General features: G+C 38.9%; 1 pseudogene; it reads left to right on the top strand.

Annotated features, from left to right (window-relative positions):
- LOC121629278 lies at positions 1–1,270 on the top strand (annotated as a pseudogene).
- Positions 1,271–5,451: the final 4,181 nt, after the last annotated feature.

Below are 5,451 nucleotides of genomic sequence, written 5' to 3' on the forward strand. Positions count from 1 at the left end.
AACGCCGCCACCCAGCAGCCAAAGTTCGCAGAGAGCAAGCTGTGTGGGAGAGAGAGATGGGGGAGCTCTGAGGCTCTGTCCAAAGTCCGAGAGAGTGTTCAAGCAGCTGAGGAAGCCGCATTGCAAAAGGACCAGGCTCTGTTAAGAGAGAAACAGAAGATTGACGAGCTAGAAAAGACGAAGGAGGCCATCAAACACCTAATACAGGAGGCAGCAGTTCGAACCAGGAAGGAGGAGTGTGCAGATAAAGAGTCTCAGATTGAAAGGTCCCTGCGTGAGAGAAAAGCGGTAGAGGAGGAACTGGAGAAGGTGTATAAGGAGGGCAGAGCAGAGCCAGAGTTGAAGAAGATTGATGCCCTTCATCAGAGGTGTCTAAATGCAGAGAGATTGAAGGAAGACATAAGTCTCACTCTGCAAAGTACCCAGAACAAACTGAAAAAGATGGAGATTGATTACAGTGAGGAGCTGTCTTGGTGGCAGGAGGTAGTGCGACGGCTGCAGGGCTCTCTGGCTGCAGCCCGGGACGACTGCGTCGGCATCAGTGAGGAGCGGCTCCAGCTGCAACAGGAGAACCTGCAGCTCCGCAGGGAGATGGATGAACTTCGTAAGGCTACTTTGCTGGTCCAAAAGAAAGCCAAGCAGCAGGTTTCAGAGATGGAGCAAGACTACAGTCTCAGAAAACAAGGACTTGATGCACGTGTGAGGGAGCTGGAGGAAAGCAGTCGAAGCTCTAGTGCTGACCTGACACGCCTTGTTGCAGCACAGCAGAAAAGCACTCAACAACAGAAAGAAGAGGCCAAGAATCTTGTGCAGTCTTTTGAGACTAAAATCATAAGTCTCAAGGCAGAACTGAATCGGCAGAAGCAGCGTTCACATGAGCTGGAGATGCAGCTTGAAACCAGCTATAATACTATTTCAGAGTGTGAGAGGCAGCTGGCTGAATTTCAAGAAAAGACAAGTCGTCTCCAGAATAGACTGACACAAGCTGAACGGAGGGCTGCTACTGCAACACAACAGCTCAGTATGCTGGCATCACAGCGAAGGAAAACAGCCATGGCAAATCCAGACTAACTGACAACTTGTTATGTATAATATAATAATATATATTTAAGTACTTGCCCACAGTTAGAACATTTGCATAAGAAAACACTTTTGTACTGTATGCTTTGGTAATTAAACCATAACTTATTAGTTTTATACACAAACATTGTAATTGTTCTTTCGCTGCTGAATTGTATTTTCTGGTTCAACGTGCTTCTGTTTAATATAAAGTGAAATAAACTTTTTAATATTTACAAAAAAAAAAAGGTAAGTGACTACACATATCAAATATTTTCAGTAAGTTTAATTTGGCACTGTGATATTTATCATTTCAGATATATAAATAAATGTTTGTTATATGTATAACTTGCTGGAACGTACTGTAAATTTCAAAATGTGCAGTCAGTAATTACATATTTTCAACAGATTATTGAGGGTCTGTTTCATGTTGCTGCCCATACATTCAATGTGGTGGACACCATCTACTTGATGAATCATTACACAGCAGGTGTAATCTTGTTTGGTAACAGAACTGAGCTACCTCGTCATAGTCTAACAAAGGTAATGTGTGTGTACATCGTGGTGCATGATGATGGAGTATTATGTCTACATAGCATTATGTCTACATACATAAAATGTCTGCACAGGAGCATAGCTCCATAAAGTCTTCACTGTAAAAAATACTATAGCTAGACAAATACTAGTACATGGTGTTTATCCTCCTTTGTATGTTTTTAGATTGCATTTTTTAACATCAATTTTATTTTATGCTTTTGTAGGTAAACTTTGACAACTATGAAGCTGTTTTGTACTTGTCAATGGCAATCACTGGAAATTGCTGGTTCGTTTTATATTTCATTATTTTTAATGACTTCAAATCGTACCCCAACTTGAATTGTGAAATATAACACATTTTTGCATTGGTATTTGTTTTTTAAAAGTATATTCATGCAGCAACAAGCGTGGTATATCTGATGGATCCAGCACCAACATCATCAGAGATGGAAAACTCTAAACAGGCTGCTCGCAGAATACCGTAAATCCACATTCAAGTTACAAAAGGGTGATTTTCTGTTTGCGGCAACATTGTGACTTCATGGCCTTTGAAAAAAAAACAAGTCATGTTTTATGTTTTTAATATTTTATTACTACACTGACATGTTTAACAATAAGAAATGCATAGTGGTCAAGCTCAGGAGTGGATAAAATGATAATTACAGGTATTCTTCTTAAACATACCCATAGCAAAGCAAAATTGAAGATGAGATCTCATTTATATCACATTTACATCTCCTAGATATAAATGAGCACTAATCGAGACTAAACTGGTTTTCTCATTCTTCTCATATATCTCTCCTGAGAAATAGGTCTCACAGTGAGCACTGTGTGAGCTCTCTAAATTATCTCACGTGTCTCTTTTCCTGATCTCAGCTAAGAGAAAAGATGAGACATATTGTGCCGCTCTCAAGTATGTCTCAATCTGATATCCTTAATTTGAACCCCTATCTCAGTTATGTCTCAGTGAGACATGGTCCTGTCTCTCACTGAGTTCTCAGATTCTCTTTTCAAGCTCAGCAAAAAAAAAAAAAAAAAAAAAAAAAAATGCAAGCTCTCAAATGAGTCTCAATATGACACATTCTCTTGAGAAAATAAGTGATTAATAAATTATGAGGTAAACATTTACATAATGCTCAACTTACAAAATTTGTTGTACACATCTTTCATTTATTACACACATCATATAACTCATTAATTACAATTTTGAGTTCAAAAACTTAAACCAACAGCCACAATGTCCTCAAAAGGCACTTTTTCTAAATGTTAACATTATGCTGTCAGTTTATTAATTTGTTTTCTGACAGTAGTGTATACATATAAATACACAGTTTGACAGAATTCCCAGAAAAGCTGTATTCTACAGAGCAGTAAAAGAAGTCGGAAAGTGTTATACATAATAGAGCACATACTTTTTTGATAATCATCCGAGGGCCCTAATAATACAGTAGGCAATTCATCTTGCCACCACACACTGTAGGTCCTTAACTCTACAAAGCATTCCTACCAAATGGTCAGACGAGTGTACATTTTCAGAGCATCTAATTACAATGAGCAATCATTTGATTTGTGGCTTCTTAGGAAAGTTTAAGTCGCAACAAGTTAAAACTTTTCAAGTGTGTTTGGGAAATGGGCTGCAAACACAATACCAGGCATAGATGTCAAGTCAAGGAAAACAACTTTATCCAAAATACAATCCAAGGAAACTACTGTACAGACAGAGGTTTCCAATAGGGGAACAACATGACTGCATGTACAGTTTGTTACACTATCTTGCAACAAAGAAAAACCTGCAGGTTTGAGTTCATGAACAAGGGCCCATTTGGCACATGACTGTTCTGAGCTAAAGAAGAACTCAATCTGTCCATACTTTTTTTGACCTTTACTAAAAAAAACAACTGTAAAATTGTTTCTTCTATTGCCTTTCCCATAGTGTTTTGATGTAAGATAATTTCGCTTAACTTGTGCCCTGTGAAAGATCCTTACTGTTTTAGAATTGATGCAGTGACCAGCACATCTTTCCAGTCTGGAGAGGTGGACTGTATCCAGTTGAAGTTCACTAGATGCTCCATATAGTTTAGTCCGTGACAAATCAGTGTTTTCCTGACAGAAACTTTTATCTTTAGTCATCCGTGTGTAAAATTCAACGATGGCATTCCCTGGCTTTATAGTTTGTGAGATAACAGGAATAGACTGCACAAGTTTGACTGCATGGACCATCTGCATAGGTATATTTTGAGTGCCATGAATGAGTCTTAACAAATAGCCATTCTTATCTTCAAAATGGAAACATGAATGAGTCCATAATGGGCCAAGGGCCCTGACACTGTCTGCAAGGTGCACAAGAAGGTGTACATTTATAGTTTCGTACCGCTCACCGTAGAGTGTAGGCATTTGAGAACAAAAGTTCCACAATAGTTTTTCTGCATGATCAATCTGTTCAAATGATATGGATTCCATCAACAAAATGAAAATGGCTTCACTTAGTAGAAGGAAGTGATTGAAGTACAGTGTTGCAAGAATTCCACGGAAAACAACAGGTCCGTAGAGGAGCAAAAGATCACGATATTCTGATGCTTTAAAAAACATTCTGTGAGATGCCACTGATCGAGGATGTCGAGTTGAGGATGGAGGAGAGATATCCTGTAATCGCATATCAATTTCTTTGGCATTTTTTGCCATGCTGAAGGGCTGACGAGAAAACTCTGTAGAAAGCCACAGAACCATCAAAAGGCGCATTACTCCAAGAAGGACTGAGTGCATGTAATCTATGGCAGTGCCTTTGATAAGGTTATAACTTTTAAGTTTGCTAAGCCAACAGTGACCCTTCACCCCTTTAACAGTAGTTTTGGTCTCATTTGCCATTTTCATATCAAGAGCAAACTTTTCATTTGTGCGCAGTGGCCCTTTTGGATCTCTGTGTTGATATGGAAATACATGGACATGTCCCCTTTCCCCTGTCCTTACTGTCTCTCCTGGCTGCTCACACTTATGACATCCAAATTTCCCATTGTATTGCACTGAATTAAGGACTAAGGCTTTAGCAGGCAAGTCGCATGTTCCAGCAATGGTTAACACTTTACACACAAAAGGTTCAGATGTTAACTCTGCAGGTTGCACAAGAATTCCATTGTCTGCAAGTTTACTCAGTGTGTCACTTAGTGGCCTCAGAAATGTAACCATGGATGGTTTTGAATCCCCGTACCAAAGTCCAGCAAATATCATATTCTCTCTTTTTGTGCGTTCCATGAAGCTCAGTTCATTGATCATACAATAAAAAGGCCACACTGAAAACTTGGACGATTTGAAAATAGGTACCCCATCTGTGTTCCAAGTAAGTGAGATGTTTTTAGGGTCACTAAGAGGACCATCTCCATCTACAAGCTGTCTATAAGCTTCTCCATCATATATATCTTCAATGTTGTTAGGATCTGTCTTCTTCCTGCTTATTCTAAAGTTAAGCTTCTCTTGAAAACCTGGCTTGAGAAACAATGACTTTATTTGAGCCTCAAGTGGAACCTCTATGAAGGATGAGGATCTTTCTTCTGACACACTGGTCCCACATGACAGACATTCTAATTGTTCACTTTCTAATGATCCAAAACAATTACGACAATATTTATGCAGTACAATAGGGGATGATGCAGAATGGGAGAAAAAAAAGTTTTTGAACTTCTGTACACTGTTTAAGCAGTCTGTATTCAGACTATCAGGACAAAGCAACTTGAACATTTTAAGCAAATCACTAAGGGCCTTATCAGTTACTTTGTGACAGTTTACATAAGCCATGATGATCAATAGGCACTCTGCCACAGTTATTGATGCATTGTCATATAATAGTTTGTCTGGCGTATC

Source organism: Melanotaenia boesemani, chromosome 18 (assembly GCF_017639745.1).
Source record: "Melanotaenia boesemani isolate fMelBoe1 chromosome 18, fMelBoe1.pri, whole genome shotgun sequence".
In the NCBI taxonomy this organism is placed as follows: Eukaryota; Metazoa; Chordata; class Actinopteri; order Atheriniformes; family Melanotaeniidae; genus Melanotaenia; species Melanotaenia boesemani.